The sequence below is a fragment of the Furipterus horrens genome, unplaced genomic scaffold (assembly GCF_987537825.1).
Source record: "Furipterus horrens unplaced genomic scaffold, mFurHor1.1.pri manual_scaffold_3, whole genome shotgun sequence".
In the NCBI taxonomy this organism is placed as follows: domain Eukaryota; kingdom Metazoa; phylum Chordata; class Mammalia; order Chiroptera; family Furipteridae; genus Furipterus; species Furipterus horrens.
Genome location: NW_028327173.1, coordinates 38,093,462 through 38,110,190, shown reverse-complemented (window position 1 = coordinate 38,110,190; position 16,729 = coordinate 38,093,462). Strand labels below are relative to the sequence as shown.

The 16,729-nt window shown below is 51.4% G+C and overlaps 1 pseudogene; it reads right to left on the bottom strand.

The window, feature by feature from the left end:
- The window catches only part of LOC150014954 (maestro heat-like repeat-containing protein family member 7), a 40,221-nt pseudogene that overhangs the window by 9,515 nt on the left and 13,977 nt on the right, over positions 1-16,729 (bottom strand).

The window sequence follows — 16,729 nt, the reverse complement described above, 5'->3', positions numbered from 1 at the left end:
CTGGGTAAATAACTCCTAAGTCTGTGCCTCCAGCTCAGCCTCCATCTGGAGCTTCCAATTTGGAAAACCAACAGTTCACCGCACACCTCCACCAGATGTCCAGCACCTCATGTCAGAGCTGAACATGTCACTACCCAGCTCAGAGCCCCCATTCTCCCCCATTGCCTTCCTCCATCAACCCTAATTGCTCTGGGGCCCCATTCATGCCTGCCTGCCCTCTAGCCCCACTTGCTATAAACCAGCTTCTAAACAAGCTGCACACCATTCATGGAATGACCCAGACTGTTTTGTCCCTTTAGGGTGGACAGGATGCCCTTCTGCCACAGCAGCCACCTCCACTCTAGCCCCTGCTTACTTTGCATGACTCCATCTAGAACTCAGCCCCTGAGAAGCCACGTCTGACAGTGCCCCCAAGACTCACCTCGGCTGCTGGCTCCCTTCTCTGGGCCCCCTAGGGCCCTGAACATGGAGACCTTAGGGCTCCCCTCTGCTAATGTGTCTGCCTTCCCTCTCCCATTGTGGGTTTCCTTGAGGACACAAACAAGTGTTTCTCCTTTGGGTCCCTTTGAGACAGCTGTGGTGTGGCATATGTGCTTAGGGGACACTTGTTGCCTCAAACATGAAATTTGGTTCCTTTCCTCGTTAGAATTGCCCTTCCTCCTGTGTCCCCATTGCAGGGTTAGCAACCGCCACCCCCCCCCCCCCAATTCTTTTCCCAGCCCCAAACCAGACATCACTCTCATCTCCTTCATTTCCCTCCTCACCCTCCCCACCCACCACAATCACCGGTCTTCATTTTCTGCCTAGTTGTCCTCATAAACACTTCTCCTACCTGTTACCCTGCCCTATATCTACTGAGACTAGTGGGACCGTGTGTCTGTGTAATGAGAAGAGAGAGCTGGGGAGAGGGGCTCCTACCCATCCATACAGGATACTCAGGCCTGCTATGCACCAGGTTCTGTGCTGGGCACTAGAAATACAGAAAAGAGTCAAGATGACGATGATGGTAATAATAGCAACAGAGTTGACTCACAGAGAGCACTTCCTGTGTTCTGGCACTGTTCTGAGTGCTGGATGTAAACTCACTGAATCCTCATCGAAACCCTATGAGATGGGCAGTTCATTATCCCCACATTACAGGTGAGGAAACTGAGGCACAGGCAGGTTCAGTGACTTGCCCAAGGTCACACAGCGCCCTAGAGGAGTTCCCTGGCCATTGGTAGAAGCAAGTACACACACAACACTCACAGCATAGGGGCCTGGGGAGCCAGGGAGGAACATCTGAGCCTCATCAAAGTTCCAGAGTGTACGCAGCAGGCCTGGCTCTGGCCAGGAGAAGACCACCTCCTCTTCTGGGAAGTAGGAGAGCCTAGGGGAGGACCCTTGCTCCTGGAGGGAGGGCCGCTGCTCAGGGTTCCAGGCGAATGCTGGGGAAGATTAAGTCTAGAGTGGTGAACACAAGAGCATCCCCCGAGATCTGGCAAGGTCCGACTTCCCACCCCCTCCCCGAAGAAACTGTGCGGCGGCCACTTAAGACTAAGGCTGATTGCAATAGAAGAGCCAGTCATGCAGACGTGGTCTGAAGCTCTCTGGACTCCTTGAGCTGCGTGACCTGGAAAAATGCCCCTAAACTTGCGCCTCACAAGTCTTCCTTTGTAGCACTGCTGTGCAGATTAGAAGGGTAACTAACAAATGAAAGCAGTCAGCACAGGGTTTGAGACATAGTAGGCTCTCAAGAAATGATATTTTCCCTTTCCACACCAGAACCATGTGGAAAATTAGAAGTAAGACCCATGCTTATCATCCTGGAGGTGATGTTCTGCTGGTGCCTGCAAAGCCAGGCAACGTGTCCATTCCGACCCTCACTTCTCTATTCAATCTCCCCATCTGGGAGCCCTCCGAGGACTGGGTCTGGGGCTGCAATGCATGGCCTCTGTTCTGCAGACTCACAGTCCAGAAGAGGAGTTCTGCAGAGGCAGAAAATATGCAAGGAGTACCTGGAATGCCATGCTGCCTCCTGTCTACCTGGCAGACTTGGCTCACCTGTCAAGGCCTGTCTCAAATGGCACCTCCTCCAGGAAGCCTTCCTTAACTGAGCCTCCTGTCTCTGAGCCCCACTGTACAGACCCCGGTGATAGCCCTGACCTGCCACATGACAATCAGCAGGTCAAAAGAGGCACACAGGGGTAGCTTAAGAGAGTAGGTTTTGCAAGTGTCTGTCAACCGATGAATGGATAAACAAAACGTGGCATATACATACTACAAAATATGATTTAGCCTTAAAAAGGAATGAAATTCTACAACATAGGTGAATCTTAAAAGCCTTATGTTAAGTACAATAAGCCAGATAGTGTAGATTTCACTTATCCAAAACCTAGAAAAGGCAGATTCACAGAGACAGGAAGTAGAAGGTGGTTGCCAGGGGCCAGGAGAGGGGGATGGGAAGTTTCAGTTTGGGAAGGAAGATGAAAAAGTTCTGGAGATGATGGTGGTGATGGCTGCACAACACTACGAATGCACTTAATGCCACTGTGCTGTACAGTTAAAATTATTAAAGTGGTAAGTTTTATGATATACATGGTGGGGCAAAAGTAGGCTTACAGCTGTTCATATGGAAAATAATACAATAATTAATAAATAATAATACAAAAATAATGTACTCACAAGTGTAAACCTACTTTTGCCCCATGTGTATTTTACCACACGCACGCACACATACATACACATACACACAGTGTTCTAAGAGCTCAGATGTCTGGGTTTGAGTTCCAGATCTGCCACTTACAGGCTGCATGGCCTTAGGAAAGTTATTTAAATCTGTGCCTGTTTATTCCTCTGAAATGGGAGATAGAATGGTATCTGCACTACCGGATTGCATGAAGATTACATGAATCAGTATGTGTAAGGCTCCTAGAATGTGCCTGGAAGATAGTAAGTGCTCAGTACGTGTTCTATTATTATAAGTAAGTCTCCCCTTCTGGGTCTGACCCTATCCATGTCCTGACTCATCTTTCCCCAGCAACCCCCTCCTAGTACCCCCCCCCCACACTCGCTCAGCTTAGATGTCACTTGCTCAAGGAAGCCCTCCCCGATGATCCCTATCATAGCACACATCACTCTACAGCACCCCATGTTATAATGGGGATGTCCTCTCGCTCCTTTGCTGCACCAAGGATTCATTGAGGGCAGGACAGAGTCAAACATATGTTTATACCTCCAATCTGGTGCTTGGCACACAGAAATGCCCAGCAAAGGATAGCGGTTGCCTGGGGAACAGAAGGGGTCTGAGAAGAGTGGAATGGGGTGAAGGAGTGGAAAGAGGAGGAGAAAAGGGAGGGAAGAAGGAGCTCTTCCTATTCAAGAGAAATCATGCTCACCACAGACTGTCAATTGTTAAGTACTATTTGCGCAGGACAAAAGACCACTAATGTGAACTGAAGCCTATGCTCAGGGGAAGGCCTGGGAGCAGCCCCACCGTGCACGCAGTGCCCCATTGGTACCTCCACTAAGAAGGCGGTGGCGGTGATCTTGTGCTTCTCGTCGCCTTGCTCCAGGAGCAGGATGAGCAGGCAGAGGATGTGGTTCAGCTCCCGGCAGGAGCAGTGCACCATGGCCCTGCAGGTGGGGAAGGGGAGCAGTCCCTCAGGCTCTCTGGCCCCAGGGAGGCCTGCTGTGTGGGAGTCTGGCCAAGACACTGGAAACCATGAACAAGACAGGGTCACCTGGGCTTCTGCATTCCCAGGATTTCCCACCTGGACAGGACCTCAGAGGCCATCTAGTTTAACTATTTTGTTTTACAGATGGGGAAACTGAGGCTTAGAGTAGGAATGTGGCTTGCCCAACAGCACAGGGCAAATCAGTAAGACAGCCTGGCTTCAGACTGCCCACTGAACAGGACCCCCCCAGGAGGAGGAGGCCGGAAGGAGAGGGTGTGAGGACCCACTCCTAAGCGCCCGGCAGCAGCCAGGTGCTTTCACATTGTTATTGCATTTGATCCTCCCCATTAAGCCCCGAGCACATTACCGTTATTATTCCCATTTTCATAAATAAGGAGACAGGGACTTCAAGTGTAACCTGCTCAGGATCACAGAACAGGAAAAATGGCAGAGCTGGTGCCCCAGCCCAGGGACCCCCACTCCAGCTGCCTTGTTTGTTGTACCAAGTCAGTGGTTCTCAAAACGTGGCCCCTTGATCAGCAGTATCAGCATCCCTGGAAACGTGTCAAAAGTGCTCATTCTCGGGCCCCCATCCCAGACCGACTGAATCAGAAACTCTGAGAGTGGGGCCCAGCAATCAGTGTTGAAACAAGCCCTGCTTGCTCAAGTCTGGGGACCACTGCACTATGCTCCATTATCAGCGAACCCAGGAAGTGTGGCAGCTGTGCACAGAGACTGGAGTAAGGCAGCTCGGGCTCAAATCCTGGCCCCACCACTAGCTGCGTGACTTTGGCAAGTCACTTAACTTCTCTGTGCCTTGGTTTCCTCTTTGGTAACACTGGTATAACAGTAGTACTATTTCATCGGTCACGGTGAGAATTAAATGGAATAATCCACATACATACAGCTCTTTGCACGGTGCCTCAAGCATAGTAAGTGCTCAATAAATGTGCTTGTATCCTGAGACCGCATCCTGGGCACTTGGTGCAGGGCTGAGGCAGGCATTCCTGCAGGACTCACATCTTTAAAATCAAGGTGTCTGTCCTCTCCTGACCCTACGGGAGGCTGTGTGTGGTTGCAGGGAAGAGCCCCAGTTGGGGTCAGCAGGTCATTTCCCAGCTTTGCCACTTCCTGGCTCTGTGACCTTTGGTACACAGCTGTCCCTCTCTGGCATCCTCCTCTGCATCAGTAATTCCTGCCCCACCAGGGAGCATAACGATAGTAAGAGCTAACCTGTGTGTCTGAGCTCTGACCATATGCCAGGGGCTGTTCCGAGTGCTTTACTTAACCCTCACCCCAAATCTTGGCTGTGGGTCCTATTGTTACTTCCTTACGACTGAAGGGAAAGCCGAGACATGGACAGGGATGTAACTTGCCCTGGGTCACACAGATGGGACGCAGCAAGCGGGCATTCAGACGCAGGCAGACCACCTCCAAGGCCACACTCTGACCCTCTCAGCCATCCCATCATTTCTGTAGCACTGGGGGTATTAAATTCATGATGCTGTGAGGAAAGGTGCTTTATAAACAACCTAAGTGCTCTGCGGTTGCCAGGTCCTGTGATACCTGGTTTGCTCTGAAGAGCGTGCACCGTAGTTCACATCTGTGTTGTCTACCCACCAAGGCAGACGGGATCTGCTGGTTTTAGAGGAGAGGTGATGGACCGAGGGAAGGGTTTTGCCCAGAGGCCTGCAAACCCAAGTCTGTCTGAAGACGCTGAGGTCCCTCCCCTCCCTCCAACCCCTGCCTTGGGGGCCCCTGGCCTCACCTAGCCAGCAGGGACACTCCTCGGTGGTGGTTCTCCGCTTGTCCCATGAGCTCCCAGCCGCCCTGGTCATCCAGAAAGGTGGCCTCGGACGAGCAGCCCATCTTCAGCAGCAGGGTTTTCACCACTTTGACCATCCAACTGCCAAGATAAGGGGACTGAGACCTCATGTCACCCCGCCCCCAGCAGGCTGGGCCGCCCTCCACCCAGGACTCTCCCACCATCAGCTCCCATCTAGCCAGACAAGCTCCTCTCTGTCATGCTAATCATTAGCTAGTGGTGTCCAGTGGATCCACAAAAAGTGGCTTTTTTACAAACAATTATTAGCTTTGAGAACAAGAGAGCAAACAGAAGCAAGATGTCCCTCTCTTTGGAGCTGCTGCTTTACCCTCCCTTTTCCCCTGAGTTTCTTTACTGAATGCAGAGGTCGGATTGGAGCCTCCTGCCTCCCAGGTCCTGCCTCAAGCTTGCCCTCCACCCCCATCAAGCCCATGGCGGGGGGAGCTCCATGGGACAGTCCTTTCTGCTCCTTCACACACAGTCTCCTGTCCAACCCTGAGTCCTTCATTCGCTCAGGACACTTAAGGAGTGAGTCCCAAGTCTAGGTGCACAACAAAAGTCCCTGGGGAGCCTGCACCACCCGGGGACTATCAGGCTGGGATGCCGGTCTGTGCTTTGAAGGCCCTGGGTGAACCTGAGGAGCCCCGGTACGAGGGAGCAGGAGGAGGGCTCCGCCAGGGGCTGTCATCCCCCTGCATGCACGGCCCCGGCTGCTCATGGGTATATATTGTATATGTGTGTGTGTGCGGACATGCACGCGTGTAGATCTGTGAGTGTGTGTATGAGCCTTTAGTAAAATAAAAACTGACAATGTGTGGAATAAAGTTTACATTTAAACACAGTTTTCCAGAAAGCCAAACCCTTGCTTTAAGAGTTTAAGACACAGTTTTGTGGGCATAGTTCAACTGATGCTCAGGGCTGGTGGTTCTCAGGATCCAGGACAAGGCATCAAAGCATTTTGGAACTCAGGTGATGTTCAGGAATTTGCTCTGAATTTTTGTCTTTGGGGTTTTGTAATGAATATGAGTCCAGTGTAAAAATTCAAGTCATGCAATCTTTGTGCGGATTCTTTGAAACACATGCTGTCGGGGACAGTCCTTCACTAGCCATGCCGTTAAGAGTTTAAAGTTACACACACATGTGCATACACGCACGCACATGCATACACACACACACACGAGGGGATGGAGTGGGGCAGGCCCCAGGTGTTGTTCACCCTAATAGCCGAGGGCTCACCCTCCCCAACTCTCCCATCCACTGTCCTCCCTCTGCCCCTGAAACTCCCAGCACGGGCTAAGCTGAGACTTATGCATTTTGTTTAGAGAAGGAAGGTTATATCTTCCAGTTCAAGTATTAGCAGCACCTTTAACTAAAACAGAACGAACCACCTGCGTGTGCTCTCTGTTATGTGTCTCCATCTCCAGTGGCAGTTGGTCACCTCTCACTAACTGGTTCGGGGACAGCATTGAGCTCAGGGCTCAGAAGCTCCACAGGAAAGAATGTGACTTAGAGGTTTCAGACAGTCACAGCAGACCCCTGACCTCATCTGTGCAGCCCACAAAGAATGTAGATTTAGGCCAAAACTTCCAAACACAGAGCTACATCATTCATAGTTTGTCTTCTCCCACTTCACCACTTTCTCAATAAGGCTCCAAAGTTTAACAAAAATGACCTTCTTCATCACCCTTCCTCCCCACCTCACTCCCGAAGAGACACCTGGAAAAGCCCAAAGAAGGCCAGCCTGTGCTGCTTCGTAAAAAGGCAGAGGTACACTGTTGGGAGAAAGCTGCGGGGTAGGGGGTGCATTTCCTTCGGCTCCCCAAACACCAACTCTGCGAGCTTCACCTTCCTGGAAGGTTCTTGGCTTTTCCCAGCAAATGGAGCCAGTGTTGCCCTGTTCCTGCACTGGGATGGGGGGTGGGAAGGCGGCAGGGAGCAAGGATCTAACACCAGCTGCTTCAGAGCCCGAGGCTGCTGCACAGCATGGAAGCTGTACTGCACGGGATGCACTGTCAAGCTCTATCTATGGTGTCCAGTCCAGCAGGACGCCCCCACCCCCTTCAAACCCAAGTCCGTGTGACAGAGCTGGGGCCCACACTCATCGCCTCCACCCACCTCTCCTCACGGGAGGCTGTGACAGTCTCTGTGCACTTAGCCATCTCCTTAGAGCTTTTCCTTTCCTTCACCGGGGCCTGGAGCACCCACGACCCACTTGGCTTCCACGCCCCGGTGCCTAGTTTCCTCGGGCTGCCCTAACCAACGGCCACATAAGTGGTGGCTTAAAACAACAGAAATTTATTCTCTCTCCATTCTGGACACCACAAGTCCCAAATCCAGTTGCCAGCAGAGCCCTGCTCTCTCTTATGGTCGAGGAGAGAACCCGTGCCGGCCTCCGCCTGCTTCCGGTGACTCATGGCGTTCCTTGGCTTGTGGCTGCGGCACTCCGGTCTCTGCCTCTCTTCACGCGGCCTTCCCCTCCGTGTGCGTCTTTTCCTCTTCGTATAACAACACTTATTGCTGCATTTAGGACCCACCTGGCTCGTCCAGGATGATGTCATCTCAAGCTCCTCAATTATCTTCAAAGACTCTTTTTCCAAATAAGGTCACACTTGGAGGTTCCAGGTGGGACCCGCCATGCAGCCCTCTCCACCCAGGTACCACCTTGTGGCTTTTCTGGTCCCCTTCAGCATGGCACTTGCCCACCTCTGGTTTTCTGTCTCAGATGCTGCCTCCTGCGAGGCAGAGGTGAGGGTGGACGCTCAGGCTCTCTTCCAGCTCCCTGGTGCAAGCGTCAGCAGATTGAAGCCCTCCATGTCAGGAGTTTGCACCTTCACTCGGCAGCCCAGGACTTTTCCACGATGTGTTCCTCTTCTTCCTCTTCCACTTCCCCCTCCACCTTCCTCTGGTTTTGTTTTCCCTCCAGCCACCAGCTTTCTGAGTCAGGGGTGACACCCTCATGGCAGCACCTGTGAGCGCCAGGGGAGTGAGTGCCAGTGTCCTGCTGTGATGCCATCCTATTTAGTCCTTACAACACACCTAGGGGGTAGAAATCTCTTACCCCATTTTATAGGCAAAGGAACAAGCCACCAAGACGTTAAGGTAGTTTCCCTAAAGTGCAAACCACAAAGTGGTGGAAGCATGACTCAAATCCAAGCCCAGCTGCAAAACTGCTTGCCCTGTGCCCCTCAAAGTGCACCTCTGTGAGCATAACACGCAAGAGAAGCCAAAAAGGAAAAAGCTAACAAACTGGTCTACATACATTTAAAATTTCTGAGTGGCAAAAACAAACAGACAAAAAATAAATAAACAGTAAAATCGTTGCCCGTCACGTAACAAACTAGAATACAAATGACAAAGAGTAGTGTCCTTAATATATAAAGCACTTCTACAAATAATTAAGGAAAATTCCCAACAGTTTTGTATAAAATTGGACAAAGGACAAGAACAAGTGGCTCACAGAAAACACAAACAGCATCTCAACCTCAACCCCACTCACGATAAGAGAAACACAAACTAAAATTGCAGCAAAATACAGTATTATCTCACTTATCGCAGGTATTACGTTCTAGACACACACCCCCCCCGTGAAGTAGGAACCTTACATTTATTACACACTCTTAAACCTACGTAACTTTAACACCATACATATACAGTACCGCAAAATCCCATGATACAGCGAAAAATCTGTGATAAATAATTAAATATAATATTTTTTTTAATTCCGCGATGCAGTGAGGCTGCGATAAGTGAACTGCGATATAGAGAGGGACTACTGTACCTTTTGTTCCCCAGTTCTCAGGCTGGCTGAGATGAAAATGTTTTATACAGTATTGTGCTGGCAAAATGCGAGGAGACAGACACTCATACACCACTGGTGGCGGTGCCCTTGTTGGAGGCTATTTGGCAAGTTCGGTGCTTTAGGATATATTGCAATTCCTCTTCCATCACATCACTGGTCAAGAACCCTTTTCCCCACACATTCCTATTCCACCTGACTATTTAGATGCAGAGACCTTCTTTGCTGCAGCCATCCTGCTGTCAGGAATTCCTCCTATACATACGATCGCATGTGTGCACATACAGACATGTGGACAAGCAAACTCACTGCAGCATTGTTTGTAATCACAAAGGGCTTCAAAGTGCCTAAATGAAGAGGACTCTGGTGAAATAAATTACGGTACATTGAAATTAATATTGAAATTAATTTTTTACATGGAAATATTATGCAGCTGTGAAAAATAATGGGTGGCACTATATGTAGTTATCTCCAAGACATAATATATGCTAAAAGCAAAAATGTGTAACTGCGTAAGGGTCACAATTCCATTGGTAGAAAAACAGAGAAATAAATGTGTGCTTATCTTTGTACACACCACCTCTGGAAGGTCATGAAAGAACTCTGTCCTTCTGGGGAGGGTGACTGGGTGAAGAAAATATCTTTTGAGATTTTTACCATGTGCATATATTACCTATTCCAATTAACCATTTAAAACTGAATGTCCAGGCCTTAGATAAAACCTCCCTGGGGAGGGCCGATTCTCTCCCACAGCCCAGCACTAAACAGAGTCTGACACACAGCAAGGGCTCACAAATAGTTGCTGAACAGATGATTGCCTCTCATAGAAGTGTGGTTCTGTTTGCTCGTCAAGTCTCACAGCTGATTTCTACTTATCGATTGCCCTAAAGACTTTCAGAAGGGCCCTTGGCGGGGGGGGGGGCTCCCTGAGCCAGGAACAGCAGGAGCATACCGCACAGGTACGAAGGCAGAGAGCTGTGCATCCTTCTTGGCGTCCTCGTGGGAACCCACGAGCCCAGACAGGTTGAGGCCGATGTGGTGATGCACCTGAACGAGCAAGGCCAGAAGCAGCTGGGGATAGATGCGCCTCACACGGTCCAGGCAGCTGTTGACGGACAGGAGCTCACACAGGCCGCTGGCTGCCTGGGGGCAGAGAAGAGGCGTGTGAGAAGTCCTGGCCCACTGTCTCAGCATTGCTGGCAGGGGGTGGACTGCTTCTCTAGGAGGTCAGACCTGGATCTTTGCTCTACTCTGGCGAGACCTGGGAAAGCCCAGATCTCCCCGAATCCCGACTCCCACTCCTGGCTATGTGGGTGGGCCCTGCACTGGAGCAATAACAAAAGCCTGCCTCTTTGATGTTGACACACCCCTGGAAGGTCATGGTGGTGGTCTTGATCCCACTGTGCCAGTGAGAAGATCAGAGGGGTGATGGGACTTGCCCAAGGTCACTTAGCCCCTGGGGTGCAGGGCTGAGTCTTGAACCTAGGGTTTCAGATATGGCTGTAGCGTGCCCTTCCTCTTCCTCTTCCTCTTTTGTACCACAGGCACACAGACCGCAAAGGGGCACCAGCTGACCCTTTACTTTGGGCCATTAAGGTGGACTGCCCTCACTGCCTCCCCATGTGGCCAGCAGCTAAAAGAAACAAGCCACAGCCTGGAGCAGGAGCCAGGAAGGACCTGTTCTGAACTCCATGACAACCTGCCTCACACACCTTCCTCGACACCAACCCTCCCAAGCCCTGGGAATTTGGCTTCGTTGGCATTTGTCCCACCAGGTTCCCAAGGACCAAATTTGCACTCACTGCTGCCCCCCTCCAACTTCCCCACCTACATTCACTCTGGTCCTGGCCTGGGCCCACCCCTCACACTTGGCCCACTGAGTCCTCCCTAACTTGCAGGACAAGGTGGGGGCAGGGAGCAGGCAGTGATGGGTTGGGGTCACAAGACCTGATGGCTCATTCTGGCTCCACCGCTCCCTGCCCCGCTTTGAGCCTCAGATTCATCCTCCATAAGGTGAGGTTACTGGGCCTCGTCCAGCCAGCCCCACAGGTGTGGTGAGAAGTGACTGAAGGAGAAGGGAGACTGCTTCCTAAAGAAATGATTGAAATCTGCGCCACCATGCAGCTGGCCCATTTAATTGTGAAGTGAAAGAGCCCATGACTTGTTCCCATGGAAATAAATGACATAATGTGGGCTGGAGGAGAACAATAAACGGCCCTTATTTGTAATTCACGGCTTAGGAAACCCTTTCACATCCACTATCTCACTCTTCTCAACAGGTAAGACCGAGAGGCAGGAGTTATTACTACTCATTTTACAGATTTTACTATGAAAGCTAAGGAGGGGGAAGTGACTGGCCAAGGTTACAGAGAGGCAGTGGCAGAGCTAAGATGAGTCTCTTGGACTCAAAGCCTTTCCACTTGTCAGTAGCCCAAAACTAATACTTTATTCAAATAAAACAGTCTGCGGTGTAGAGAAAAGCCTCTGGTGATGTGCCATGAGGCTCTGCTCTTGGCTTAATCTTGCTCAAATGGTGTATTAATGCCACAAGGTAAAAATTTGCCCACGCCGTATCTATGCTCAAACTATGCTTGTTCAGCAAGACGCATGGATGAGTGACTGGAGAATACATGGGAGGAGTGAATTAAATGCCAAAATCATGGAGGGCACGGAGTGCCTGATCCATAGAGCTCGATGCTGGGAGAGAGAGGCAGAGAGATCCGATGGGGAAGCACGGGATCTGGGTTTGAGTCTTGCCATCACCACTCAATGGCTGTGTGACCTTGGGCAAGACGCAGACTGTTCCTGAACAGGAGAATCTCCCTCTGTAAAGGAGAATAGCACCCACTCCTCCATTCCCCATATCTTTGCTTATTTGCTTCCCTCCCTCAGAATGTCTTGCTCTCTGCTGAGTCTCCAGAACTTACGTGTGCTCAATAAAGAATTGTTAAATATATGAGTTGAAATTTCTTGACTATCTGCTCTGTGCCAGGTAAATGTTAGACGTTTACTATTCCAGGCCACTGATGTAACTGTAAGTAGCAGCACTGCTGCCATCGATGGATCACAATCAAGAGCAGACAGACAGACACTTATCCAAGGCCACACAACTAGCTGCTCGCAGAGCAGCACCCTAGAAGCTGGGCGGGTTGAGTCTAGCAGGAGGAGGGAGGAGAAAAGGGCAGGCAGACAGGTCTCACCGCTAGTGGCTTGCTGGAGGCCCCGCCCTTCTTGGTGACAGGCTCCTCCTTCAGGATGAGCAGGAGCAGGTCCAGGAGCTTTTGGACATCACTGCTGGGCTTGTACAGTATCAGCTGCCTCCACATCTCTGCTGCATTGCTGGGAGGTCGGGGGTAAGATAGTTATGGGGACCAGGCCCAAGCTGGGGCAACCCAGCTTCCCACTGGTACCCATGGGCATGCTAGCAAATTCCTGGAATGGTCCAGAAAACACTCCCTGTGAGGCAGGGGGCTAACAGCGATACAAAACCCTATTTCCCAGGTATTATGCCAGGTGCTTTACAGACAATTTATTACTTCAGCAAATATCGATCATCTGCTATCATCCAGGCACTGAGCATATCTCTGGGGATACAGATACAAAAAGACATTTAAGACATTCAGGGTCACTGAATTCTCACAATGACCCTCAAGGTGGGTTGTTATTGCCATTTTAGACATGGAGAGTTGAGGCTCAGAGACGTGCAATCACCAGTCTAAGACAACACAGCTCATGAGTTGTATCATCAAGAAGTGACCGGGTCTGGTGTCCCAAAGCCTGTGCTCCTTCCCCCAGGCCAAGGAGCCCTTTGGGGCTTGGGCCCTGCATCTGTCACATGATATCAAGAAGCCCACACCCCTGTCCCTTGGGAGGCAGTACCCCAGGCAGGGGAAGGCACCTGCGCCAGGCGGCACCGGCCTCCGGGCATTCTGAGGGGCCGGTGAGCTATAGAGTTAACCCAGCCCTTTCTACCTTCTGCAGGAACATGTGAGCCTCCCATTAACTTTCCAGCTCTGTTCCCCTGGAAACCTGATAAAGATAGTATGTCAACTATGTTGCTAGGTAACATTGTTTATGGTAAAAGTGACCCAACTGGTAAATTGCATCTGAGCTGGGAGGAACTATAAATTAACTATAAGAACCGATGGGGACATTGTAGCATTGAGCTTCCTGGGGTGACTGTGCTTGTCCCTGTGGGGACCCTGGAAGCCAAGTCTATAGAGTTGTTAGAAGAAATGCTAGTTCCTGTGTGGCCTGAGCCACTTAAGCTAAGGCAGCTCCCGCACCTTCCGCCTGAGACCCACAAGACCAACTCTTGGAACCAGGGCCAAGGCTGGGGTAAGGGAAGTGAAGCATCCAGGGCACAAAACGTAAGGAGTCCCTCACTCTCAGGCTCACACAAGTGCAGGCAGGCATGTCACCTGAGAGCAAGGGCCTCCTTGAATTTTGTTCCTGCTCTGTCTGGCCAGCTTCATGGGTTACTGCAATGTCTCCTGCAAAGAGGAGCCCCTGATGCCATCCTGTCCTATATCCTGAGTGACTCTGATTTCAAGTGTGGCCTCCGCAGCCTTGTGAGTCTGCACGTCTAGTGGCTCCAAGAAGCAAACCCTCTAGTGGGCAGTGCAGTCACAAGGTTTAAATTCTTGCAGGTGGGAGGACAGATATGTGTCACCCCAGCCCTCACCACTAATGTCCTTGGCTTCTGTGAATGACACCAACTCTCCTTAGAGACACACCCCATTTGCATAGCTCTGCACAGTTCTGTTACCTTCACTCTCAACCAACCATCTTAAGATGTGGACCACATGCTTTCTGCCTTGATTTAGTCATTCAAAGGTGTGGGAGCATTTCCAGGGCCAGGAGGCTGCACCAGTCACACTGGTCTCTCCTGGCCATGAGCTCACCATTGGCCACAGTCCCCTCGGCCCATCAGACCACCTGCTCCCTGAAGGCTGAGGACACGGTGCGCCCTCCTGCACAGGCCCGGCACAACTGGCTGCATTACTCGGCACAACCACCCATATGGAGTGGGAATGCAGGGATTATTTCTTCCTTTGGCCTGTGGGGGAAAACTGAAGCCCAGAGAGGACAAGCAGGCTGCCCAAGACCACACAGCAGCTGAAAGCTGAGTCAGGACTATCACTCAGGCCTCCTTTCTATGGCACCATTATAGAGCTCTGGGCTTGGAGTTGGTCAGATCTGAGTTCAGGTCCTCATTTTGTTGCTGGCTCGGTGGATCCCTAGGGTAAGAAACTTCCCCTGAGCCTCAGTTTCCTCATCTGTAGAATGGGGTTATTGCACTATTAATGCTGAGCAAAGACAGCTAGCAGTGTTTGGGAAGTGCCTAATGGTCGTCGTAGTACCACAGATCACAGAAGAGGGGCCGTCTAGAAGGGCAAGGGATTCCTCTGGGTAGAAGGAGAGTCCCAGGCCAGTGTGGGGGCTGCTTCAACCCTCTGAGGCCAACCCCCACCTTGGTACCTGTCTAGTGGGAGAGGACACAGGAGCAGGGCCTCCACGACCTCGGGCATAAAGGAGCGGGCCAGGAGAGAGACGGGCAGCAGGGCCACCTTGCGGGCCTGTGGCTCCTGGATGTGGCTCAGCTGCACGTAGACAGCCTCCGTGATTTCTGGGATCTGGAGGATGGCGGGAAGCCATGAGCACGCAGAGGGCCAATGGCGAGGCCAAGAGAGTTGTGGGGGAGGGGAGACGGAGGAGGAAAGGAGTGACAGGATAGAAGGGGACACACAGGAGAGAAATGGGGAAGTGGGCAGAGTGCCTGCTCCTTCCCTGAAAGCGAGCTACTTTGTCTTCACTGCCCACCCCCACTGCCCCACACTGGATGGGTGAGTTCTTCCTCGCCTTGAACTCAGCCACCACCACCCCTGCCTTGCCTGAGGGACGAGCAGACCCTGTGGGGTCTCCCAGCCCAGCCCCCACTCCCAGGGGCCTTACCACTTCCAGTGTCCCGTCTTCGTACCACTCCAGCACCGAGCGGAGTGTCACCTCTGAGGCCAGCCGCATCGTCTCCCCTGAGTCTTTCCCCTGAGCCTCCGAGGCACCCTTCAGCCCTTCCAGGGCTGCTAGCAACAGGTCCTTTACCTGCTGGGGCTCCAGGAAGTTTCTGAATTCCTGAAACAAAGGCACAGAGATGCTGGCACACATGGACAGACCCTGAATGAGCCATACACAGATGCATAAACACCGCCAAGCACACCCAGAGGTCAGCAGGGAGAGCCCGCAATCTCTGGGGAGGAGCTGCAAAACAAGAGGTGATGTGGCCTCAGAGCTGAGTGACTCAGCCCACTCACTGTGGCCCAGACCAGAGGGGTCGTGGGCACTCAGGATGGCCCGTGTGGTCAGGGAAGCCTTCCTGGAAGACGGGAGAGGAGGGGAGGGCATTGAGCAGGCTGGTGCTGCCCTTCTCCCCCATTCCCGGGAAGGCCCAGGGCTGGCAGGCAGCAAGCAGTCACCGTGATCACACGCGGAATGTTCTGGCGTGGGCTGACGGGGTTGTAGGGCCCCAGGAAACGCTTGTTGCTCTCATACAGTTCCTCCTTGTTGAAATTTTCCTTATCCCTGGCTCCTGTAAAAAGAGGACCTTCTCAGTGAGGCCTGATCACCCTTTCTCTAAACTTCTTGTTAAACATAGATGTAGCAAGTGCATAAATCATAGGTACCCAGCTAAATGGATTTTCAAATGCTCAACCTATCCACATAACTGGTGCCTAGGTCAAGAAACAGAATGTGATCAGCACCCCAGAAGCCCCTCGCATGCCCTCTTTCAGTCCACTCTGTCCCTCCCCTACCCTGGGGTAACCACTATTCCGACTTCTCAGCCCACAGATTAGATATCCTTACTGTTGGACTTCTACAAATGGACTCATATATTATGCGACCCTTGATGTCTGGCCTTCACTCAACATCATGTGGGTGAGATTCATGGCCCCTGTTGCAAGTAGCATTGCTTCATTCATCCTCAGTGCTGCCCAATTTCCCATGGTATGAATATACTACAATTTATGTATCTGTTCTACCTCTGATGGACATTTGGGTTGGTTCCAGCTATTGTGCATAGTGCTGCTATAAACACTCTAGTATGTCTAGTCATGTCTTTTGCTGACTATATGTACACATTTGCTAGGCAGATAACTAGGAGAGAAATTGCTGTGTCCTTGGGTAGACATAGATTCAGCTTCAGGGGTACTGACAAGCAGCTTTCCATGGTGGAGGCCAGTGATGCTCCCACCGCAGATCCCGAGAGCTCCAGTGGCTCAGGTTTCACCAGCGTGCGGCACCGTCCCTTTCATTTTTGCCATTCCGGCAGGCGTATGGCAATGCCTCTTAATCGGCAATCCCCCTGCTCCTGGCATTCCCAATTCCCCTTTTCTGCTTCCTTTTTTCTTTAGGACTCATCATCATCTGACTTACTATAGGTATTACTTTTTTATT